This window comes from Terrapene carolina, unplaced genomic scaffold (assembly GCF_002925995.2).
Source record: "Terrapene carolina triunguis isolate 2854851 unplaced genomic scaffold, T_m_triunguis-2.0 Scaffold193, whole genome shotgun sequence".
NCBI classification, from domain to species: Eukaryota; Metazoa; Chordata; order Testudines; family Emydidae; genus Terrapene; species Terrapene triunguis.
Genome location: NW_020664544.1, coordinates 6,497,679 through 6,524,445, shown reverse-complemented (window position 1 = coordinate 6,524,445; position 26,767 = coordinate 6,497,679). Strand labels below are relative to the sequence as shown.

General features: G+C 42.4%; 1 protein-coding gene across 11 annotated transcripts in view; it reads left to right on the top strand.

The window, feature by feature from the left end:
- The window catches only part of SPOP (speckle type BTB/POZ protein), a 63,280-nt gene that overhangs the window by 5,733 nt on the left and 30,780 nt on the right, over window positions 1-26,767 (top strand). The window contains exon 1 of one of the 11 annotated variants that reach the window (XM_024199403.3): window positions 16,883-17,356. The exons of 9 other annotated variants lie outside the window; for them this stretch is intronic. The gene's annotated coding sequence lies outside the window, so the exon portion shown is untranslated. Of the gene's footprint in view, window positions 1-16,882; window positions 17,357-24,731; window positions 24,749-26,767 lie in introns of those variants that run through there. One more of the 11 variants, XM_024199405.2, reaches the window with a different exon arrangement.

Sequence of the window (26,767 nt, the reverse complement as noted above, 5' to 3'; positions counted from 1 at the left end):
AGAAGAACTTCCTTTTATTTGTTTTAAATCTGCTGCCCATTAATTTCCTAGCACATCCCTTGGCCCACACCACTTCCCACAGCCCCCATTGGCCTGGAGCGGCGAACCGCGGCCAGTGGGAGCTGTGATCGGCCGAACCTGCAGATGCTGCAGGTAAACAACCATCCCGGCCCGCCAGCGGATTTCCCTGACGGGCCGCATGCCAAATGTTGCCGATCCCTGAGGTAGTATATATATTGTATGGATGCGACCCTCATAACCCATAGAGAGCTGGATATGCTGCCCACAGTGGTAATTAGGCTGAGAATCACTGATCTACACAAATAAACAGGCTCTTACAGATAAGTGAGGTGGTAAGTGCGACAGGTGAACTGTGATGTAATGGTCTTTAGCACTAGCACTTGTCATTTAAACTTTGAAAAACCATTTTATCTTCCAGCAGAGTCAGAGAGAGATGGAAGAGTTATACCATCTTAGAAACAAAGATATAATAAAAGTTAACTGTAAACCAGTAGATTTTGAGCTGAGGCCCTCCCTCCCTCCCTCCCTCCTTTGAGTTACAAGTTTTGGTTGCACCCCCTCCAACCCAGCCAAAAATAGAAACATGTAAGGCTGGGTGGCCCACTGAGGTGAGTTGGGGGTGGAGTTGGTGCTCCCTTCCCAAGACCCCCTAGGGGACACGCCCCACAGTTTGGAAACCTCTGCCTAAGTCAAACCCAAGAAGAGAACCACTTGTGGGTTAAATGTTGCTACTCTAGGGTCCTGTCTCTTCGGTTTCAGGATTGCATTACATGACACAATAGTCTTCATGTTTTCACCACCTAAGCTTACATTGTGTAAAGTGTCAGACCTCAAGCAGTAGTGCATAATAATTGAATCAGTATCAATCAGTCAGGTAAAGGGATTTTTAGAATCCATTGTGGAGTGTTTACAAAAATCTGAAAACTGTATTGCAGTTTTTAGTTTGTATTTGCCTGCCATTTTTCATACTAGCTATTAAGTGTCTGTCCTTTCATTCTGAAATATCTTTCACTGGGCAGAGAACCTTGTCTACCTTTTCTAAGTATGAGGAGCATAGTCAGTGCAAGTGTTTGGAAGTCCAAAGGTTTGATTGGAGTCTTGCTGGTACAGTTACGTAACTGCCTTATAGATATTTGCTCTCCTTCAGGCAAGATTGCAGTGCATTTGTATGCAAATTAAATTTACAACTCCGAATGAAATGACATCCATTCAATTTATGTACCTTTAGAATTAAGCAAGAAAAATAAAAATTACATTAAAGTTCTAACATGATCGCCTGAATAAAAGCATTTTAAAGTAACCTTAATTTTAGGTTCTTGCATCTGAAGAAGTGAGGTTTTTACCCACGAAAGCTTATGCCCAAATAAATCTGTTAGTCTTTAAGGTACCACCAGACTCCTTGTTGTTTTTGTAGATACAGACTAACACGGCTACCCCCTGATACTTAATTTTAGTGACTGCTCCTTTAAAAGGCAAATGGAACGTTCAGAGTATTTTGAGACCATTTATGATGGACTTGCCCACTATTGTCAAGAGAGCAGAAAAAGCGTTACAAGTCCTACTGAGCTAATGGAGACTTGACTTTTAACCTATGTTTAACCTGATGTTCACAGTTGTACTGTCTAGTCTCCATGTTGCATGTATGTGGTTAGCAGACATCTGGTGTCTCTAGTTCTGTGTAACGTGCAACATCGCTATATAACATTGGGACTCAGGCTGGGTCTACACTACAGCGGGGGTCCGACCTAAGATACGCAACTTCAGCTACGTGAATACCGTAGCTGAAGTTGCGTATTTTAGGTCGGCTTACCTGGCGGTGAGGACACGGGAAAGTCGACCGCTGCCACGCTGCCGCCGACTCCGCTGCCGCCTCTTGCCGAGGTGGATTTCCGGAGTCGACAGCAGAGCGATCAGGGATCGATTTTACCGCGTCTTCACTAGACGCGGTAAGTCGATCCCCGATAGACCGATTGCTACCCGCCGGATCGACGGGTAGTGAAGACATGCCCTCAGTGGGGTGTGAAAGAGAAGTAGGAAGATGACATTAGGCTGACCAGATAGCAAGTGTGAAAAATCGGGACGGGGTGGGGGTTAATAGCAGCCTATATAAGAGAGCCCCAAATATCGGGACTGTCCCTATAAAATTGGGACATCTGGTCACCTTAGATGACATAGAAAAGTAAAAGGAAAAATTAATTCTGGTTTCTGTTTGAGAATGATGGAGAAATGGACTTTGAAGACTTTAAAAAAAAAAGGCAAGCTGGATTGATATGGGGATAGTCTTTTGAGGCTAGACGTAAGAAAAAAAGAGGAAAGCTTAAGTGTCACCCTTTCCCCCTTCCCCACCCAAAAAGAATCTGACTAAAAGAATATCACAATGATCTCCATGCTGTCCTTTTTGCTTTAGAAAGGTGAACTGAATTGTTTGTGGAGGCAACAATTTAAATATATTTTAAAATAAAAATAGCTGGAAAATCAGTTCTCCATAATTTAAATCTTGGCAGGTAAGTAAAGTCCCTTACGGTTTTCTTTCCCTTCTGCAAGTGATAATATCATTAATGTCAAATGCAGTATATAGAATGCAGCACCAAACTCTGCTTTAAGTGTTAATGATATAAACAGATGCAGGAGAAATACAATAGTTTCCCTTGTGCAGTCTTTTGTGAAACTATCTAAAAACGCATTAAAGTAATACACACAGAGCCTGTACTTCCTGAAGTCAGATCTTACCTTTGTCAAGCCAGTTGGACACAAAGTTGCATGATTAGTATCTGCAAACTTGGATCTATGTGAATGCCACGATTTCGTGTCAGTTGCAGGGTTCTTAATTCAGTTCTGAAATGTGATTATACATATAAACGTGTGGACTGGGCATTATACCCTAAGGTCTGGCTAGAAAAATTCAGCTTTTTTTTTTTTTTTAGCAAACATGGGCATACTTAAGATTCGTTGTGTAAGAAAGCAAGACTACTGATTTGAAGTAAATTCAGGAGGTTTTGAAGTGGAAAGCACTGGCCAATTTGATTTTTTTCTATCTTTGTGTCTGATAAGGTCACTTTTTTTTTTTTAAAGTACATGCAACCTGGGAGGGTGCGCCACCCCCGCCGTTAGAGAGTAACGCTTATGTACTGTAAAGCAGAAGGGCCAACAAAGTGCTAGCTGATAGCAAATTGCAGAACTCTGAGAAGCATAATTTTCAGTCCCTGAAAAGCTCTGAATGCTTTTGATTAACATGACATTGGGGGGAGGGCGGGAGTTCAATGGCAGGAGCTTGTTGGGCATCTTGAAGGCTGATGTGTGGCTGAAGGTGGTGATCTTGCAAGAGTAGAAGGTTTTGGAACAATATACTGGAACCAGAGGAAGAGGCTGCTGCTACCAGTATGTTTCCAGGTTAAGAAGCCTCCTACCACCTTGGGGAATATTGTGGGAGAAATATGCTCTGTGGGAAATGAGTATCCTGGGCAATTTATGGACTTATACTTTTATTAACAAGTTTTTTGTTATAAGCTTATATGTAACATCTCAGTGGCAACATCAAGTAATGAATGTGTGTACTCTGTTAAAAAGATTCAAGTGGATGAGAGTAGAAGAAAAGGCAAATACCTGGTAAAAACAAAATAGTGAGTTAGCCACTGAAATTCTTTAATGTTAGTGTTGAAACTTTTTTTAACTTTGCACCATTCTTTAGGTTTTGATTTCTTTTTACTTATTTATTTGTGAGAGTAATGATTATGGTTTTTACTTCCTGCTACGGTTTAGCCCAACAAAGCAAATATCTAAGTTAAGATTTCATCCTTCACTTTGCCTTCTTGTTCTTAGGTATAGAAGAGAAGCTCACAAGATTAGTGATGATACATACCAGAGTGAAATTTACCTTTTCACCATTAAGAGCCTGAATTATTAAAAACATTATGTGCTGGTCAGAACTTCCTCCATTCTGGTTTATACCTAGAATGCCTGAATTTTACATTAATAATGTTCTTTGTATGTTTTCACTGGCTTTGGGTATTGCAGTTTTGCTATATGTTCGCTCTTATTGGTGGTTAAAGGCTTTTGTGTTTTATTGGGTTGGGGGGAGGAGTTCTTGTGGCTTGGATCCCAGATATGATTTCTACTTCTTTCTGATTGATCTCAATTAAGGGTATATGTCACTTCCCCAAGACAAGGATTCAGTATTTTACTTCAGGTTTACTGGAATTCTTCTGGAAACCTGATGTCTCATTCACTGTTAATTTTAGTAGAATGTTTCTCCAGGTTTTTAATCTCATTCTTTTTCACTTTATAATAGCGCTACTATTTGATAATATTAACTTCCTTCTCCTTACTATATAAAACGAGACTGTTGCTTCTCCACTTCTAGCTGAAGGAGCCATTGACCCTATGATTTTCCTGGCCTTGGTTGTCCTGTGTCGTAGCACAAAATGCTTCTAAGAGATGCATTGGACATGGGTTACTTAAAAATATGAACACATTCTTTATTGGACTAATACATAATCAAATGCTGTAATGCTTTGGACAAGTATGAGTCATTCCTGTGCTAGGATTCAGAGTGGTAGCCATGTTGGTCTGTATCAGAAAAAACGAGGAGTCCTTGTAGCACTTAGAAACGAACAAATTTATTTCGGCATAAGCATTCATGGGCTAAAACCCACTTCATCAGATGCATGGAGTGAAAAATACAGTAAGCAGTATATATATATTACAGCACATGAAAAGATGGGCGTTGCCTTACCAAGTGGGGGGTCGGTGCTAACAAGGCCAATTCAGTTAAGGTGGAAGTGGCCCATTCCCAGCAATTGACAAGAAGGTGTGAGTATCAACAGAGGGAAAATTTACTTTTTGTCGTGACCCATCCACTTCCAGTCTTTATTCAGACCTAATTTGATGGTGTCCAGTTTGCAAATTAATTCCAGTTCTGCAGTTTCTCGTTGAAGTCTGTTTTTGAAGTTTTTTGTTGAAGAATTGCCACCTTTAAGTCTGTTATTGAGCGTCCAGGGAGATTGAAGTGCTCTCCTACTGGTTTTTGAATGTTACAATTCTTGATGTCTGATTTGTCCATCCATTCTTTTGCATGGAGACTGTCCGGTTTGGCCAGTATACATGGCAGAGGGGCATTTCTGGCACATGATGGCATATATCACATTGGTAGAGATGCAGGTGAACGAGCCCCTGATGGTGTGGCTGATGTGGTTAGGTCCTGTGATGGTGTCCCTTGAATAGATACGTGGACAGAGTTGGCAATGGGGTTTGTTGCAGGGATTGGTTCCTGGGTTAGTGTTTTTGTTGTGTGGATCTACAACCTATCCTGAAGGACGATCCCTCACTCTCACAGACCTTGGGAGACAGGTCAGTCCTCGCTTACAGACAGCCCCCCCCACCTGAAGCAAATACACACCACACAACAAGAACACACAGCAGCTCTGGTCCTTCCTCTTAAAGGAAAAGTGGTGCCTTCTGTTCTGTTTCCCTGCTCCTTTCTGTCCCTTCTACAAAAGAGGAGCAGTTCCTGCAACCCTGATTTCTGCCTCTCTTCTGAAAAACAGCAAGTGGCTCAAGTGCCATTCTGCTCTTTTCTTCCTCCCATCTATCAAGGGCGTTGATGGCTTCCCTAGTCCAACTCTTCCCACTCACCTGGGTTTTTCAAACTCTTGGTGAGCTAGGATTTACCCAATCCTCAATCTAGTTATTGAAAAGCACTCAAACAATATAATCCAGATCCCCACATCACTACTTTAAAATGGATATTCATTTTATTTTGAACAAATGTGATGAAGAAACCACAATTTTTTTTTTGGTTCCATGACTGATCACGCTTCCTAGTTCCAGACTTAAAAGCTGTGATAAAATTGGTTTTGTGGACTGTTCTATTTTTCTACCACTTCATGCAGTTATCTTGTTTGGTGCTTGTTTGAGAGAAGACTTGAGCTCCTGCAGATTGTTTTGCAGACACTTGCAAGGATATTTCTCTAGTTTGTACTCTAATAATATTGGTTTTGTCAGATGTTGATCAACTCTGCCTGAAGCTTGCTTAAATAGAAGATGTATTGGAAACTAATAGAAGGAAACCAGCAGCAATACATCAGTTTACTAGTTAGTCTTTTTTCTAAATATTATAGAGACTTATTCTGGCTAACATCAGTAGGCTTCTGAAAACTCCTTTGTTAGTAGAGTTCTGTAGATCCCGAAGTTATGATGTTGTGAAACAAGTGGCTTTAAAATTACCCCTGTCTCTTTGCAAAATTATTGTCCAGAGAAAAAGTTTATAACTGAATTATTAACTTCTAAAAGAGGCTGCCATTGGAAACATTGATGTAGTCACAAGATCTGACTCTTTTGTGTTCATATCCCACCTGGGTAAAGGTGGGACAGACTCTTTTTTCTGTACTACATATAAGACTTAACACACAGTTTTAGGGGAGTGGTAGAACAGTGCCGTAGCAGAAGGTAAACATCAAATACTCTTAATATGCAGCTTTAGTCTGTCTCAATTGTATCTGAGCACCTCTCAAGCATTTAAAAAGAGAAATATTCTATCTTCCTATTCTGTGGGGAAAATAGTTCAGTTAATTTATATGACTTTCTATTTTGTGTGTGGGAAAAATTCAAAGGAAAGCCACGTCAAAGAGATTAGTTTTAAGTTTAGTTCTAAAAATGGTCAGGTTCATGGTCATTCTTCTGCTGGAGTAAGTTCATGTAGCCCTTTAAATTCTGTCTCCAATGCTCACTCGCAAGCCTCCACTCCATTGTTGTGAAATGTGGCTGTTGGGAGAGGTGATTTCTTGGGTAACAGAAGCCAATCCCAGGGAGGGCTTTGAATGTTGGGACAGAGTCCTTGAACTGGACTCTTAACTGGAAGCCCATGCAAAGGGCAGAGCTGTGGGGTGATATGTTAACAGTGAGTTGTGTTCTCATTTTGGACCATTGGATTTTTTTTATAGTGTTTTGCTTCATTCCTAGATATCATTTTTAGTACTGTATTCCGAAGATCTTGAATGCCTGCTGCATCATCGCCAGGTCTGTGTATGATTAGAAGTGATGCACTTGTCTAGCCCTTTGCAACCAGTAGCATAAAGGAAACCAGAAAAAGCCCAAGGCTGTGACTCAATTTAACAACTTGAGAATAAAAGCCCTTGCTGGCAGGATTGTTATAAGGAGGCAGGTTCCTTCTTCCTACCATCGATCTTCTCAGTCTTGCCTTAGTTTAGCTTTAGTCATCTGCTGTTCGCCCGGTTGTGATTTTTAGTTAAACACTGAGAAAGCAAAGCTGTGGTGCTGTTTTGTTTGATGTAAAGGAGATATGGAATTTTGGTCTTGTCTGCATATTGCTGGCACTGCAGCCTATGATGCCTCACCAGTTCTAATGAATTCATGTGAATTTTGACAATTGAGCCTTTTGGGACTCTACAGATGTGCTTTGAAGGAAGAGAAGCAGTTAATAGAAAAGCTTGAAAACTTTTAAAAAAAGGTATTTTGACATTCTTAAACTAAGTTTTTAAAGGTAGAAAGTTAGCAAATTAAAACATAATGGGCTGCCAGTCTTTAGGGCTTTCCAAGGAAACCCACATGTTTGGGTTTTGTCTTGATAATATTCTGGTAAATTGATCCTCTTTCCCTTCCTATGCTCTCTCAATAAAAAAAAAACTCTGTGTGTCCAGACTAGGTGGTGGCAAGAATTTAATGCAATGTATTTAACCAAATTACATGTGCTTGTTGCAGATTTTATTTTATGCATCTTAAAGTCACGCAGATTCCAAACTCTCCTATTACCTCAGTAACTCAGCTGGCTAGTTAATAGAGGAGGGAAGCTTCTATTGCACACTATGCCAGGGATTATTATAGAAATGAGTTGGCATGACGTTATTTTAAATAAATTAAAATAACAACATGGTGTCTATCCAATGCTCTTAAAACACCATTAACAATATAGAATAGCATGTCTGGGTAGTTGTGATTTAAGGGCGCACGTTCAACTTAATCACATCTCTGTCTGAATATTTTTGACCTGGATAACAGTGACTGAAAGAAACTAGCACAAAAACAAACAAATTATGTAGTTTGTTCACTCTTCCTCCTGTATACTCAGTTTCTCCCTTGATGAAAAATCCTGATGTTTGTAGGGTCATTAAGTGTGTAAAGAGGAATATCATTAGCAAATGGTTCTGATTCGCTTATACACTCAGAGAGACTATTGGACTGAGACTGGCAACCAGTTCACTGGAACCTAGAGTGACATGCAGAGGTTTTTGGGCTCTGAGAGAGCATTCATATTTTGATTTTTTTTTTTTAATGCAAATAATCAACTGAGTTTTCCAAAGGACACTTCTCTCCTTACTGTGATATCACTTTTCTAATCTCTTTTCCTGCCTATGAACATCACTATTGCCAGCCTCCAAAGATTAAAAATTGTGAGATTGACCACAAAATCATGTGTGTTGTCTTTTGATTTTTTTTTTAACTCCCTCTGCCTATCCTGTGTGTGTGTGTGTAACAATTAGTGTTGCCTTCTCTTCCAAATTTATTGGGTAGGTGATTTTTGACTCTCACTGCAGGAGCTTTCACCCCCTCATCCACCTGTCCTTTGCCTAGAATTAATTTTGCCCCCCACCAGCCTCCAAATCAGTTCTGTACTCCCCCCCCCCCCCCCTTTCAGTTCAGCCTCCCAGCCTCATTGCAGCTCCTCCTGAGGTTTTTCACACACATCTCAACCCCCAGGCCTGAAGGGTGCTGTAGCAGGGTCCCCTCTCCCCTTCCAGGTTGGGAGGGCAGAAGTTCCAGGGGCTCTTCACCTCCTTCTGCCTCTTCGCATGCTTGGTGTTGCAGGGAGAGAGCGAGTAGGAGCAGAGGAGCCCTGTTCATTGCTTACAGGAGGGTCGGGGAGAGAGTAGATGCACCTTAAACAACTATTTCTCCTGCTGACACTTCTCCTGGGAGAGAATGGCTTCAGGTTGCTGTGGGGATGGGGAGAGGGAGAAAAGGAGAGTTCTTCCTACATCAGTCCTGATTGGTGGCTCTGTTCCAGCGGGTGAGAAGTTGGGGAGGGCAGCCAATCAGCGGATGTTTTTCCCCTTCCCAGGCTGGGCTCAGATTCATGTTAGGGCCAGAGTTGCTCACGTAGTAATGAAATGGACTCTAGCTCTAGCCAGAATCCCAACACTGGTGGGGGGAAAATCCCGAGAGTTGCCAGTACTGGAACACGTCGGATGCAAACTCTGTATCTCCACCACATGCGTCTGACGAAGTGGGGATTCACCCACGAAAGCTTATGCTCCAATACTTCTGTTAGTCTATAAGGTGCCACAGGACTCTCTGTCGCTTTTTACAGATCCAGACTAACACGGCTACCCCTGTGATACTTGAAACTCTGTATCTGATTGCCATTTTGATTCCCAATAATTCTTCCTTGGTACTTAGTTAAGAGGAAGAGGTCTGTAAGGTCTTCAGTGTTTGATCGTTACAGAATGCAAAGGAGGCTGAAGTGCAAATAAATAAATAAATAAACGGAACTATCTAGCTCCTGTTTGGCATAAATGGATCCCTCACTCCACCTTAGAAAAGGAGAACCGTAGCTGACATGGAATGAGTTAAATTTCTGCACATCCCCATACCCTTATTTCTCCATAACTGGCACGTTTACTTCATAGAATTTTGCACATTACTGTATTTCAGTTTTCCAGAAGGAAAAGTCTCTGGTTGTTAAAGGATGTTTTCACCTTTCTGAGCTTTATATTAGAAGGAATAATCTGTCTAATGTGGCAAGTGCTTTAAGGTGGAAAACTATCCATTTTATTAATACAAAATGCTTGCTTCCCACAATTTCCCTGCATACCACCATGTTACAAATGTTTACATGTCATGCACTCTAAAAATTACACAGCAAGAGGCTTACTACAAACTATTTCTTCAAATCTGCCTTTTCTTTGCAGCATGATTAGCTTTCCTATCTGGTAGGAGAGGTTGTAATAATAATCTGCAGCAGCAGTATCACTTGAACAGTCATTAGCAAAGACCATGTGAAAGCTTTGCTGCTTAATCCATGGTTGCTTTCTTCTGTGTGCACTCCAAGTGGGGAAAAGCTGACATTATTTCAGCAATGTTGTTTAAGAGGTGCATTTAATTCTGCAAGTTCCTTCCCTCATTAGATAATCTTGCATCCCACTTTGAGTCTATTACTTGGCTTCTTGTCTTTTTTTTAACAGCACCAAGTTCAAGCTCTTCATCCTCATTTTCAAGTCTGTGTATAATCTTGCTCACAGTTATGTGTCTTTTCATTTGCTCCTACTTCTTCCAATCCTCTTGCCCTGTTGCTCCTGTTTTTTCCCATTCCTCCCTCTTCACATTGTCATTCTTGAAACATCCTTCCTCTTCCTGTCCACCAAGCATTCCCCCTCTAATTTTTCAAATACCTTATTAAATCCATTTCTTTTATAAATCCTTCAGGGGATAATATAGGGGATTGGATTGGAATCGCCTCTGGGCTGGAAATGTAACTGTTTGTAAAACACCTTGTAAATGTATAGTGATCATCAATGATAATTGATGTCTAAAGAAATACAAACTGAGAAACTGTTATTTGAAAAAACAACCCCTTAGAGACTTTTGGTAGCCTTTCCTGGAATGATTGATTCATTTTGCTTGGGGTTTCTCCTCTTCCCCCAGTTCAAACTTCCACTGTTCACAAAGTTAGTTTTTCTGCATACTCCTCAGTAAATGGGGTATGAGCTGCTGGGGTTTCTAGACACAGCCACTGGGTCAGGAGATGATCAATAGGTCAGGATGGCAAGGGAACATTTCCTCATGCATTGAAAGAGGTCAGTTTACAATTGCCTGTGAAAGTTTTTGCATCTAAAAGCAGTTGTGTACAAGGTGAGACCTAGTCTGTATCTTAACCTTTGCACTGATTGTATTCTACTAAACTGCAGAGGCAAGTGTTGCTTGTTGTCGTTTTATATGCAAGAAAGCAGGATACTGACAGATTGTAAACAGGCAGCTCACAGGGGTCTGTAAGGCCGCATGAGCATTCTGCTGCTAACTCCTGCGACTTGCCATTTGTTTGTGCGCCCTCCTTGTCCATCCCCTCTCTTGCCTGACAGGGAAAGATATGATGTCCAAACTGTTTATGAAATGTTTCAGAGTAGCAGCCGTGTTAGTCTGTATCCACAAAAAGAACAGGAGTACTTGTGGCACGCATTTGCTCCAACCCCTCAGACAGAGACAAACACCTACAAGATCGCGATCAAGTGTTCTTACAACTACAATATCCACCTGCTGAACTGAAGAAACAAATTGACAGAGCCAGAAGAGTACCCAGAAGTCACCTACTACAGGACAGGCCCAACAAAGAAAGTAACAGCGCCACTAGCCATCACCTTCAGCCCCCAACTAAAACCTCTCCAGTGCATCATCAAGGATCTACAACCTATCCTAAAGGACGATCCATCACTCTCACAGATCTTGGGAGACAGGCCAGTCCTCGCTTACAGACAGCCCCCAAACCTGAAGCAAATACTCTCCAGCAACCACACAACAAAAACACTAACCCAGGAACCTATCCTTGCAACAAAGCCCGTTGCCAACTCTGTCCATATATCTATTCAAGGGACACCATCATAGGACCTAATCACATCAGCCCACACTATCAGAGGCTCGTTCACCTGCACATCTACCAATGTGAAATATGCCATCATGTGCCAGCAATGCCCCTCTGCCATGTACATTGGCCAAACCGGACAGTCTCTACGTAAAAGAATAAATGGACACAAATCAGACGTCAAGAATTATAACATTCAAATCCAATTGGAGAACATTTCAATCTCCCTGGTCATTCAATTACAGACCTAAAAGTCGCAATATTACAACAAAAAAACTTCAAAAACAGACTCCAACAAGAGACTGCTGAATTGGAATTAATTTGCAAATTGGACACCATTAAATTAGGCTTGAATAAAGACTGGGAGTAGATGGGTCATTACACAAAGTAAAACTATTTCCCCATTTTTATCTCTCTCTCTCTCTCCCTCCCTCTCCCTCCCCCTCCTTCCTCCCCCCCCTTCCCCCCCCCCCCCCCTCGTTCCTCACACCTTCTTGTCAACTGCTGGAAATGGGCCATTTTGATTACCATTACAAAAAGTTTTTTTCTCTCCTGCTGGTAATAGCTCACCTTAGCTGATCACTCTCATTATAGTGTGTATGGTAACACCCATTGTTTCATATTCTCTGTGTGTGTATGTATGTATGTATATGTGTGTGTGTGTATATATATATATAATCTTCCTACTGTATTTTCCACTGCATGCATCCGATGAAGTGGGCTGTAGCCCACGAAAGCTTATGCTCAAATAAAATTGTTAGTCTCTAAGGTGCCACAAGTACTCCTGTTCTTTTTGTTTATGAAATGTCTCCCTAAAATTTCTGTGTAAGCAGAAGCTGGTCCAGGCTTCATGGTTTGTTCACAGTGCAAGAGACACCAGCATTGCTACTAAGCAACTGAACTGATAGTGTTACATATTGGTGTGTATTTGTATAGAAATAAGCACAATGAATATTCTAAATGTTTCAAGATTTTGTATACGAAGTATATTTAGAACATGTAGTTATAGCTCTTTTAAAAAACTAGTTTCATATCTGGCTATGTCAGAAAGCTGTTTACCAGTGATGTTAAAGCGCTTGTTCCACCAATTGAAATAGGTAGACGTAAGGACATGTTTGGGCATCTTTGTGTGTTGGTTGGTTATTTCTCTAGTGTGTTTTGTAAGCAAGAATGGTGGCAATATTTTCCTACCTTTTAACATCTGTTACTCAAATGTGTGGAGATTGTACCTTGTTTTTGTTTGTTTGTTTTTCTTTTTTATGGCTTGTTACAGAGTCGATAAGTATGGGTATGGTGGGTTGAGCTATGGGTGAATTGCACTGACCCTGGGGGCAGGCTGTCTTTAAACCAACCAGCTTTTTAAAATACTGTGTTTAATTGGCATGCAGAGCGTCTTTAGAAAGATTCATATCCACAAATACCAGACTAAAACTGTTTCTGAAATAGAGAAATCTAGATCCGTCTCCTGCACTGGGCCATTTTAAAAGCATGGCAATCTAGTACAGGGGTTCTCAAACTGGGGGTCGTGACCCCTCAGGGGGTCGCGAAGTTATTACATGTAGGATCGCGAGCTGTCAACCTCCACCCCCAAACCCCGCTTCACCTCCTAGTGTTAAATATTTTAAAAAGTGTTTTTAATTTATAAGGGGGTGTGGCATTCAGAGGCTTGCTGTGTGAAGGGGGTCACCAATACAAAAGTTTGAGAACCACTGATCTAGTAGGCCATTTGTTACAACTCATAACACAAGAATGGCAATACTGGGTCAGACCAAAGGTCCATCTAACCCAACAGTGACCAATGCCAGGTGCCCCAGAGGGAATGAACAGAACAGATAATCACCAACTTATCCATCCCCTGTCGCCCATTCCCAGCTTCTGGCAAACAGAGGCTAGGGACACCATCCCTGCCCATCCTGGCTAATAGCCATTGATGGACCTGTCCTCCATGAATTTATCTAGTTCTTTTTTTTAACCCTTTTATAGTCTTGGCCTTCACAACATCTGCTAGCAAAGAGTTCCACAGGTTGACTGTGCGTTGTGTGAAGAAATACTTCCTTTTGTTTGTTTTTAAACCTGCTACCTATTATTTTCATTTGGTGACCCCTAGTTCTTGTGTTATGAGAAGGAGTAAATAACATTTCCTTATTTACTTCTTCCACGCCAGTATTGATTTTATAGACCTCTATCATATTTCCCCCCCCCTTAGTCGTCTATTTGCCACGCTGAGAAGTCCCAATCTTTTTAATCTCTCCTCATACAGAAGCTGTTCCATATCCCTAATCATTTTTGTTGCCCTTTTCTCAATCTTTCCCAATTCCAATAGATCTTTTTTGAGATGGGTCGACCGCATCTGCACTCTATTAGCATCTTGTCATAACTTTTATTACCCTGCCTGTCTAAGCCTTATGAGGGGAAATGATATCATGTGTAAAATTAGCAGCTAGGTATGTAGGGCTATTTAACTTATATTTAGGTTGATGCATTTGATGTTTAGTTTCTCTCTCTCTCGTATAAAGGCTACTAGATCCAATAAAAGATAAACAATTTTCTGTAATAGGAGTGTACAAATAGTGTGTGTAATAGCTAAATCTGGTAGTAGCTTAGAGAACAATCAAGATGGAGCTCACTCCTCTCTCAAAGAGAGAAGGTGTAGTCTATACTTTGAGAAGGGGATTGGGAGTCAAGATTCCTGAGTTTTATTACTAGCTCAGCCGCAGAATTGCTTATGTTTTTTGGGCAAGTCGCTGATCACTATTGGTGAAGTGGCTAGCCATTCAATTTTTTTGATCACATATGAAAAGCCAAATCAGATCTATAACCCACTAAACCTCTTCTTTTTAATCCAGAAGGCCTTGCACTGAATAATACTCAATACAACGGGCAAATAAACAATGATTCAAACTTAGATGCCTTATGACTATCAGAGATTCAGTAGCCTGCTACTTGTAAAAGAGCTGTTCCCCCTCTACCTACCCTCCGTGTTTAATTATGGCGAAACTTACCATCCCCTTTCCCAAAAAATGACACTTTGGAGATTACCTAGCTATATGGCATTTTTCATTTTAAACTAGCTCTCTGGTCTATAGCCTACATTTTTCAAAATGACTAGTGATATTTAGGTGCCTACATTTTTGGGTGTCCAACTTAAGTCACTTTTAAAGGAATCTGATTTTTCAGAAAATGTTGGGCACCTAAAATTTAGAACCACTTACTGTAGTACCTAGAGGCTAATGTAACAGTTTGCAAACTAAGAGGGCAAATAAATCAGTTCACCACCCAAACTCTCCGCTCGCCATTCCTTTTAACTTTGTGTTAAGAAACACTTTTCCTTTGTATCTAACCAGGGTAACTAATGTATTCATAATGCATATCTAGATGTATTCTGGATGATACTCTCGCACACAATTTTATCATTTTGTATCCACTATTGTTTTCATCTTTAAGAAAGCAATAAAATATATAGATAAAAATTACTGTAACCAATGCTTTTCTCCACAGTGCAGATCTGTCAAAAGCACTCTCCATATATAGTGTAACAGAATTGAAAAGAATTTTTTGATCTCTAGGGCTTCATGTCTGTCCTCTCCACTGTAGCTGGGATTCATGCTGACATGTTCCTTTTCACGTTGGTATCATCTTAGATGATGATTTCTTAATGTCATGCAAGGCTAGCAGCACCATGGCCTTGTAATGTCACTGGAAGGCATTCTGTAGAGAGACTTGTAGGTTAACAGAAATCTCCACACTAGTTAATGTCTTTACACTATGGTTTCAGCAGTTGTGCTGTGAAGGTATATACAGTACAGTAACTCCTCACTTAAAGTCGTCCCAGTTAACGTTTCAAGTATGAGGAGGTAGCCGTGTTAGTCTGCATCCACAAAAACAACAAGGAGTCCGGTGGCACCTTAAAGACTAACAGATTTATTTGGGCATAAGCTTTCATGGGTAAAAAACCTCACTTCTTCAGATGCATGGAGTGAAAATTACAGATTACGTTGCTGATCAGTTAGGGAACATGCTCATTTAAAGTTGCGCAATGCTCCCTTATAACGTTGTCTGGCAGCCGCCTGCTTTGTCCACTGCTTGCAGGAAGAGCAGCCTGTTGGAGCTAGCTGGTGGGGGCTTGGAACCATGGTGGACCGGGAGCCCCCCAGCAGCTCCCCATTCCCCTAAGTTCTCTGTGCGGCAGCTGCCTAGCAGGCTATCAGTTGCTGGCAGTTCAGCTGTCCCTCGCCCCATTGGCATGTGCTGCTCCTGCCCTCTGCCTTGGAGCTGCTCCCCGGAGCCTCCTGCTTGCTGTGCGGGGGGAGGGGAGAGGGGGGCTAATGTCAGGGTGTTCCCCTTCCTCCTGCTCCTGTACCCCGCTTACCCCATCTTCCATAGAGCGGGGGGGGGGGGGAACAGGACGACACGACAGGGCTCAGGACAGAGGGAGCTTCCTGGCAGCAGCTGCCGTCTCCACTTGCTGATCTACTTAAAAAGGCAGCGTACTTAAAGGGGCAATGCACATCTCTCTCACACACACATATAGTGTGTCACACACACATAGTGTGCCATGCTGTCTCCTCTCCCTCCATTCATGCTGCCTTGTAGAGTGTGAGGCTACATTAACGACAATCAGCTAACCCTTGAGGCCTCAGCCAATTGCTAGTTCATTATTTAGCAGTAAGGCATTCCCTGGGAAATATCCCACCCTCTGACTTCACCACCTCAACCAAGCTTCACAATCATCATCGCTGGGTACCAGTATTAAATTTTGTTTAAAACTTATAGAGTATGTGTGTGTGTGTGTGTGTGTGTGTGTGTGTATATGTGTGTGTGTGTGTATGTACACGTCTACCTCGATATAACGTGACCCGATATAACACGAATTCGGATATAACGCGGTAACGCAGCGTTCCGGGGGGGCAGGGCTGCGCACTCCGGTGGATCAAAGCAAGTTCAATATAATGCGGTTTCCCCTATAACATGGTAAGATTTTTTTTTGGCTCCCGAGGACAGCGTTATATCGAGGTAGAGGTGTATATCTTTTGTCTGGTGAAAAAAATTTCCCTAGAACCTAACCCTCCCTATTTACATTAATTCTTATGGGGAAATTGGATTCGCTTAACATCGTTTCGCTTAAAGTCACATTTCTCAGGAACATAAGTACAATGTTAAGCAAGGAGTTACTGTATACTATAAACTGCTTCTGAAGTCCCTTTGTAGAGAGGGAGAGCTATCTAGAGGCAGTAAAATGGATCATTCTGGGTTGAAATTTGATGCTTAGCACTGAAATGTGAAATCCTGATTTGGAGAGGGATGTGGGGATGTTCTTGGTGTCAGTATTTAATATCAGTATCTGCTGCATTCCACAAAGTTATGATCTCTGTTAGAAAGCTAAACTGATTTTTTTTTCTCTTACTGTTTCAGTGTGTCGGTCTTGTCTCAGCATGACTTGAGCCTGTAGTGCATTCTTTATAATGATTGTTAACTTGCAGTATTTCTCTCACTGAGTTAGGAGGAAACCTACCCTTTTAAAAAAATTTCCTGTATGCAACTTCTGGCAGAGGCTACTAAGGAATTAAAGTACTGCCAGTCTCTATAGAAGCACTTTACCAATGGTGTCCAGTACAAGTGAAATTAATTAGTGTGATTGTAGTCAACGTCTCCTCACTGGAAGCAAAGTGTTTGTTTCAGTCTAGTGAAGCGTGCTTGTTTCATCAACTTCTGGCCTGAACATAAAGAAGCGAGAGGATAAAGTCTGAAGTTAGTTTTTTTTTTTTTTTTAAATTACCTAGCTGTGTTATTTAATAACATCTTAAATGCTTGAAACTGAAGAGATTTTAAAAATCTAATTCTAATCACCTTTTTATGTTGCTCTGTTTACCTTTTGCCCTTTCTTCTGATTGTATTATGAAATTAGACTGGTCAGTTAGTTTCATTTCCCGTTTCTCATACATTAGAACAATGCTACAGAACTTGGGTTGCAAGCACAATCTAGAGGAGTGCTTAAAAGTGGGAGGGAAAAACTTGGAACTTCCCCTCTTTCCCCCCCCCCCCCCATTTTATTCTGTATAAAGAAGGCATGAGCGGTTATTGCTTTTTCAGAAAAGAATGGACAGGGGTGTTTCTTTTTTCCTGTTACAGTGGAATTTAAGGTTTTATCTATCCTCAAACTCTATGGTGACTGGAGATAAGTGGTGCCATCACCAGAATCACGTGAAAGTTGAGCGATTGAGCGAGCAAGGGCTGTTTAGCTACACTATTCAAAAATGATTTTTGGTTGTTAACATGTTTAATTTCAGTGACTGACCATTTTGGAGATATCTTTAATAAATACTCAACCCCCATACCCCTTTAATTAAGATGTGAGAGCACACAGTATACATCTTCTGAGACGTTGTGGAAGTCAATGGTATGCAAGGCTTTAGGACAAATTTTGAAAGAAACAATGAAGAAAGACATGGATGTAAATGGAAAATGAGATAAAATGCAATATGGGTTTACTAAAGTTGGGTCATATTAGACTAAACTGATTTTTTGATGATTGATTTCTTAGACAAGGAAAATGTGGTAGACCTAATCTATCTTGACTTCCATAGAGCATTCATATGATAACACATGGGTAATTATTATTTAAGATGAAGAAAATAAGCATTAGTACAAGTGAGGAAGTAGCTAAAGGGGGAGATAACAGTGGGTTGTGCTGAAAGGAGAATCATCAGCTGGAGAAACATTTCTAATGTAATTCCTCACTGATCAGTCTTGGGCTGAGTTTGCATGTAACATGGTGGCAAGATTCGTCTGCTAATTTACATTACTAACAGGTGTTAAAATTTAACCCAAAAAACCTTTTTAGCTTTTTTTCCTGGAGGAGAAAAAAAAATAATCAGGAGACCCCACAAAGTCTTTATGAAATTAAACATGTGATCCATTTCATAAGCATTCCTCAAATGTAAGAAGGCTCATAATCAGGGCCGGCGCTTCCACTAGGTGACCCTAGGCGGTCGCCTAGGGCGGCAGGATTTGGGGGGCGGCATTTTACCGTCCTCGGCGGAAATTTGGTGGCGGGGGGGTCCTTCCGCTCCGGGTCTTCGGCAGAAATTCGGCGGCGGGTCCTTCACTCGCTCCGGGACCTGCCACCGAAGTGCCCCGAAGACACGGAGCGGAAGGACCCCAGCCGCCGAATGCTCAGAGGAGGTGCGCTGCCGCCTAGGGCACCAAAAACCCTGGCTCATAATGACAAGCTTGCAGTCCTGTAAGCAGAACACAATAGAATAATGCAGTTCCCTATCTACTAGCAATCTAAATCAACTACTCTTATTTCTGGCACTAAATTACGATTTATTTACCAATTTATTAGGCTTTTCAGGACCTACCCTCTTACAAAGTTTTTTGATAAAACCAGTCTAATGTGCTAAAACATGCTGAGTTGGCTGGACAGGAGTTGCAGGTCTCTTAAAAATTGACAACATCCTGAACTCAATTTTTCAGCCTTCTGTGATTTTTACTTACAGTTTTGCACCATTTTTATTCAGTGACCTGTGACAGAACCTTCTTCATGAATATGAATCTGTGTTTTAAACATTGCATCTTCAGTTATTAAAGAAATAATTCCGAATTTTGTTCCATGAGCCATGTTTCATCCTTTTCTCTTCTTGACTCAACTTTTGACCTTTGTACAGTAGAACCTCTGTTACGAACACCAGAGTTAAGAACTGATCGGTCAACCACATGCCTCATTTGGAACCAAAAGTTGCAATCAGGCAGCAGTAGAGACCAGAAAAAAAAAAAAGTACATTACTGTGTCAAATGTAAACTACTAAAAAAATAAAGGGAAAGTCTTAAAAGATTTGACAGGCTAAGGAAACTCTTGCTTGTTTCATATAAATTAAGATGGTTAAAAGCAGCATTTTTCTTCTGCATAGTAAAGTGTCAAAGCTGTATTAAGTCAATGTTCAGCTGTAAACTTTTGAAAGAACAACCATAACGTTTTGTTTAGAGCTAGGAACATTTCAGAGTTACAAACAACCTCCTTTCCCAAGGTGTTTGTAACTCTGAGGTTCTACTGTGTTTAGGATCATTCATGTTAGCCAAGTAACAGATCTCCATAGTTCATTTTAATAGCTTTTTATATTTTTATCCTTGTGTAGTTCCAGTTTTGATAATTTGATCAAGCAAGACTTCGGCTGAGATTAAGGCCATGTCTACATTAGAGTTAAGACGACTTCATGTAAGTCGACGTCAAGCCTCCAATTAAGCAAGTCGATCTTGCATGTCCACACTACGCTCATTGTGTGGCGGAGTGATCCTCACTAGCAGGGCTTGCATCAACACACAGAGCACTGCACTGTGGGTAGCAATCCCACAGTGCACGTAGGTGAGTGGAATTTTGGGTTGGGCTTGCAATGCCTTATGGAGCCAAAACATTGGCGTGGGTGGTTATGGGAACATAGCGTTAGCCTCCCATGATGCACTTACCTATCTTCCTCCCTGAAATCAATGGCAAACAAACCAAGCCTTTTTCTCACCTTTATTTGTAAGCGTGGGTTACCCGCACGCACGCCATAGCATGATAAGCATGGACCCTGCTCAGCCGTACACTGTTTTTGTGAAAAGAACGAGGAGTACTTGTGGCACCTTAGAGACTAACAAATTTATTTGAGCATAAGCTTTCGTGGGCTAAAACCCACTTCATCGGATGCATGCAGTGGAAAATACAGTAGGAAGATATATGTACACAGAGGACATGAAAAAATGGGTGTTGCCATACTAACTATAAAGAGTAATCAGTTAAGGTCAGCTATTATCAGCAGGAGAAAAAAAACTTTTGTAGTGATAATCAAGATGGCCCATTTCCAACTGTTGACAAGAAGGTGTGAGTAACAGTGGGGGGGGGGAAATTAGCATGGGGAAATAAGTTTTACTTTGTGTAATGACCCATCCACTCCCAGTCTTTATTCAAGCCTAATTTAATGGTGTCCAGTTTGCAAATTAATTCCAATTCTGCAGTTTCTCGTTGGAGTCTGTTTTTGAAGGTTTTTTTGTTGGAGTATTGCGATTTTTGAGGTCTGTAATCAAGTGAACAGGGAGGTTGAAGTGTTCTCCGACTGGTTTTTGAATGTTATAATTCTTGACATCTGATTTGTGTCCATTTATGCTTTTGCGTAGAGACTGTCCGGTTTGGCCAATGTACATTACTGATTACTCTAGTTATAGTTAGTATGGCAACACCCATTTTTTCATGTCTTCTGTGTATATATATCTTCCTACTTTATTTTCCACTGCATGCATCCGATGAAGTGGGTTTTAGCCCACGAAATCTTATGCTCAAATAAATTTGTTAGTCTCTAAGGTGCCACAAGTACTCCCCGTTCTTTTTGCTGATACAGACTAACACGGCTACCACTCTGAAAACTGTTTTTGTGAGCATTACAAACAACTCGCGCCTTATCCTGCAGTATTTACACAGCTGATACAGGAGCCGCCGGATGGAACAATGTGATACCATGCAAGCAGCCCTGCTGGAAGACCTAGAGCAGAGCAATTTGCAGTTGCTGGCAACAGTCACGCATCACCTTGACATGGTTGAGAGCTTTTTCTGGGCCCAGGAAAGAAGGGCTGACTGGTGGGACCACATCAGTATGCAGCTATGGGATGACGAGCAGTGGCTGCAGAACTTTTGAATGCATACGGCCACTTTCCAGGAACGGTGTGAAGAGCTTTCCCCAGCCCTGAAGCGCAGCAATACTAGAATGAGAGCTGCTCTGACTGTGGAAAAGCAAGCTTCCACAGAGCTATCGCCACTCACAACACCAGACTGTCAGTGGGGCATCAATTTGGAGTGGGTAAATCTACCGTGGGATCTGTTGTGATCCAAGTTTGCGGGGTCCTCAACAGACTTCTGCTAAGAAGGGTAGTGACTCTGGGCAACGTGCAGGACATAGTGGATGGTTTTGCCGCAATGGGATTCCCTAACTGCAGTGGGGCGATAAACGGAACACATATCCCTATCTTGGCACCAGACCACCTTGTCAAAGAGTACATAAACCTAAAGGGGTACTTCTCAGTGGTGTTGCAAGCACTGGTGGATCACAGGGGCCGTTTCACCGGCGTCAATGTGGGATGGTAGGGAAAGGTGATGATGCGAGAATCTTTAGGAACACAAATTTTGTTCAGAAAGCTGCAAGCAAGGACTTTCTTTCCAGACTGCAAAATAACCATTGCTGATGTTGAAATGCCAATCGTGATCCTGGAAGATCCAGCCTACCCATTGCTCCCATGGCTCATGAAGCCGTACACAGGCAGCCTGGACAGCAGTAAGGACTGGTTCAACCATAGGCTGAGTAAGTGCAGAATGGTGGTGGAATGTGCCTTTGGACATTTAAAAGGTCGCTGACGTTGTTTGCTTTCACGGATGTCTAACCTAGTAAGCAATGTCCCCATTGTTATTGCTGCCTGCTGTGTGCTCCATTATATCTGTGAAGCAAAGGGAGAAAAGTTTCCACCGGGGTGGGGGGGGTTGAGGCAGATCACCTGGCAGCCAATTTTGAACAGCCAGACATCAGGGCAATAAGAAGAGCACATCGAGGGGCTCTGCGTGTCCGTGAGGCTTTGAAAACCAGTTTCATCAATGAGCCAGTGTAATGTGACACTTATCTGTGGTGTTCCTTTCCAGATTTTGTCCCCTGTAAACTCCACCCCCACCAACCACTGTGTGTTAAATGAATAAAGAGCCTTTTCTCCTCAATCTATTAAGTTTTATTATACATGCAAACACACAGAGACCACAAAAAAAAGTAAGATAACACTGTGGGGGGAGAAACAAGGAAAGTTTGCTTACAGATGCATGACAATAACAATCAAAGGTGTGGGAATGGGCGCCTTCTGGTCCTTGTACCCTCCCCGGTGTTGAGTGCAAGGGCTACTGAAATTCTTTGCCACCTCCCCAGCCCTGCCTGACAGGACGTTTGGGGGAGGAGAATGTAGAACTGGGCGATGAGGGCAGCAGGTTCAGCATAGGCAGCAGAGCGACTCTAGCATCCAGCTGCCTTTCTTGAACCTCAACCAGATGCCTCAACATGTCTGATTGCTCCTTCATAATCCGCAGCATCTCTTCGTGCATGGCACGCTCTTGTTCCCTGCATGATCTCTTGTCCTCTCTGTCCATGTCCAGGTTCTCGGCCAGTGTAATCCTCCATACTCTAAGCTCCATCCTGTCACTCTCAGAGGCATACATTAACTTACCGAACATGTCCTCCCAATTCTTTTTCCACCTTCTAATCTGGGAAAGTCTCTGTCCCGGTGTGGAGGATGCGCCGACGGACAAGGTTTCAGCTGCAAGGAATGCAAAGCACAAGGGTCGCATTGACTGTGCGTATATTGTTTCTGGTGCAAGGTTAATTTTTTTTATTAAAAAACAAAACCAAACACCCCTCAGTACACTTCACTGCAAGCCACAATGTAATCACAACCGTTGGCTATTGCAAGAGTTGGTTTGCTGCTCCAGCCATGGTGAGTAAGGCCATAAGGCATGGGCAAGAGGTCTTGTGCTGCTGCTTTTATGAAGACATCCTTGGAATCACAGGTTGGAACTTGAGAAAAGCCCCCTGTCCCTTAGCAACCTGGATGGTGCTTGAGGACAAGCACCAGAGTAAAGCCCCCCCAAATAGTTTTATTTTAAAAAAGCAGCACCGGGTTGGGGCCAGGGGAAGGGAGATAAACAGGAAGCTGCCACTTCTCTTCTCTCCGCGCCCCCCCCCTTTTTTTCTTCTTCAATGCTGCACTACACAGTGATCCCTTCCAACCACAACCACGGCACGTTAGGGAAAGCGTGGTTGTATGACCCAGTTTTCGCCAAGTGGGGCGGATTACTTGTTGAATTGTTTGCGGTTTAAGGGCTAGCATTGAAAACTTTCCCCGTTTCCCCTAGGTGACCCTGTGCGATATCACTCTCCTGAGGGTAACAGAGGCAGCAAGGGAGCAGATGCTGCAAGTGTCTGGGTACGGACCTGGTCCTTATGCTGCAATGCTGTGTGCTGCCAGCAGAGTTAATACTGGAGTGGCGTGGGAAAGTATCCTCCTGTGGTGGACGAAATAAGGCAGCCCTTCCCAGAAACCGTCTGCAAAGGATTGCAGAGTACCTCCATGAAAGCTTCCTAGAGATCTCCATGGGGGATTCCCGGGCTATCCCCGTGCACATAAGCTGTCTTTTTCGGAGAGCACCCTCTGTGTAGCTGGAGTGGCCACTGATACCCACTACACTTACTTTTTTGTTCAAATTAAACATAAAAAAATAAAAGCATGTAACGTCTACACTTTGATTAGAAACGTTTACTCACCAGAGGTGCCTTCCACGGCCTCAGGCTCTGCTGCCAACTGGTCCTGTGAAGGGATGGGCTCCAGGGTTAAAAACACTTCTTGGCTGTCAGGGAGAATGGATCCTCCACTTGCCTGCCTCACATTCTCCTCCTCCTCATCTTCCTCGTCAACAATGTCCTCTTCGTTGTTGCTCAAGGTACCCAGGGCTCCTGAGAGGTATCGACGGAGACTTTCGGGGTAGCGGTGGGGTCACCGCTGAGAATCGCATGCAGATCCTCATAAAAGCAGCATGTCTGTGGGGCAGAACCAGAACGACTGTTCACCTCCCTTGTCTTCTGGTACGCTTGCCAAAGCTCCTTTTATTTTCGCGCAGCACTGCTGGTGTCCCCTATGCCCCGCGCAATCTTAGCATAGATGTTCGCGTTTCTTCTGTTGATAGGAGTTGTGCCTGTACAGACTTTTCTCCCCACCCAGCAATAAGATCTGCCATCTCCTGTGTACTCCATGCTGGAGCGCTTTTGCGGCTTTAGGGCTCCATGATCAGATGCGCTGGTGAGCGCTCCACACTGATCAAACAGGAAATGAAAATTCAAAAGTTCTCAGGGCTTTCACAGGGGAGAAGCTGTTTCCTGTGTACCTGGCTGACGTGCAGTGGAGTTGAAAGTGCTTTCCAGAGGGGTCACAGCGGAGCACTGTGGGACGACACCTGGAGGCCAATTCATTAAAATTACACAACGCCATGTCTACACTATCCCCATGTCGACCCGTGGATGTCGAATCAAGCGCTTTGCCTCTCATGGAGGAGGAATACAGAAGTCGACTTTAGTGGCCACTTAGGTCAGCGGAATGGACTTGGTAGTATAGACACATATATTATTAGATCGACTTAATGCAGTTTATGTCAACCTAAGTTTGTAGTGTAGACCAGGCCTGAGAGAGTAGTGTCATCAGCCTGAGATCTGTCCAGTCCCTCCAAAACTAGTTTCAATTGCTCTTGTAAATTTAGAACCTCGCTATGGAATTGCTTGTTGTGTGAGATATGCTATGTTTTGATCAAAGTAGTCCACATGCTCAATGCAAATTTCAATATACGGTTGTTAAATACAAATGTAGAGACACAATCTTCCTGAGAATTCCTCTGAATGTCACCGGAAAGCAGGGACATCCGTCCTTCTTTTTCAATCAACCATGAAGCTGATGGTAGTTACAGAATAATCTGAGCATCTGCAGCATGCTGTAGGACTGTTAGGTGGTGGTGTTGAGAAAATAAAGCCTAAATAATTCTGAACACCCATATGTCTGAAGATTAAGTCCCTTGGGTCCCTATTGTGCTAGACACTGTACAATCAAAAGCACACAGTTATTTTCATTATGCAATCAATTTAGTAAGATTTTTCTGTACCTTTGCGTTCTTCAATGGCATCTTCGTGAAGTTGGGCACAATATTGTATACTGTTCTTTTTATACACAATCAATACCATTATGAAGGAATGCAAATTCTCCTATAAGAATGCTTGTAGCTGTTTTTGATCAATCATCTTGCATTAATGTGGATGCTATTTCTTTTACTACTTCACTTGAAAAATCAGGCAGTGGACCTGCAATTTTCAATCTTTCCGAAGGAGTGAATCTTGGACAGAGTGCTTTAGTTACTTATTTAAATTGCTCATTTTGTGCCACATTGAAGTTGATGCTGTTAGCATAAAAAAAAAAAAGCTGCAGCTTCCTTGTCCAAGTCCAAGTCACTTGCTTTTCAGTTGTGGTTGGGTTTTTTAATGAGATAATCAGACTGATTTTTTGTCATATTTTGGGTGTCAAATATGGCAGACACTGCTACTGAATGAAACTAATCTTGAAGAGCTGCTGGAAGCCTGGAACAGGGACTTAAATTATTATATTGGTTGTCTTTTTGATTACAGCAGTGATAGTCAACGTGTCTCACTTGAGGCTCATCAAACATATCCATATTTTGTTCTTCTGCTTTACTAAGCAGTTTTGTTATGGCACATTTGATCTTGAATAAGCTGACTTTCTGCACTTCTTAAAATGAGCAAGAGTCCCTTTTTAAGCTTGTTACTTAACAACTCTTGACAATGTTTACATTTTACATTGCAAGAATATTTTTATTGAATACAGTAGAATTCACTACTTAGCAACCTGTTGGTTCCCAGCAAAAAAGCTGATATATATCTAAACGTTGCCAGTAAGAGGAAAATAGATTTGCATGGCTGCAGCTGGTGAAGGAAGCGCTAGGGTGTGCTTTCCCTGAATGCAGCACTGCAATCCTGCCTGCTACTAGTGGTTGGGATGTCCCAGCACTTCCTTCCCTGGCTGCGGCCCTGCAGACTTGGCTGCAGCTCGAAGGGAAGGCTGTGAGCAGGGCAGCAGCACGGTTTGTGGGGCTGCAGCCAAGGAGGGCACATCCCAGCTCTTCCATCCCTGTCTGCAGCCCAGGAAGGAAGTGCTGGGATTTGCCAAACCCAGGGCCCAAGTACAAGAGCAGGATGCAGCCCAGAGAGGTACTGTGTAGCCCTCTGGATCCCCAGCATCTGGGCTTCAGCCCCCTGTCCCTCTGTTGCCTTGCCTGCAGCCTCAGGCAGGTTTGTAAGGCTGCAGCCAGGGAAGGCACATCAAAAAGTTGTGAGTTGGATCCTGGCAACAGGCATGTGACTTAAGTCCCATTAACATTAGAGTCGGTGGGAAGGGATCGGTTCCCAGCACAATGTTGCTATTAACCAGTTGTTGTTAATAGGATTATTATTAAGCAGCGTCCACTGTGTAATCAGTTGCTTTTGTTTTACCGCTTCCTTCAACTTCAGAGACGTTAAATCAGATACATTACTAAACACTAATCTT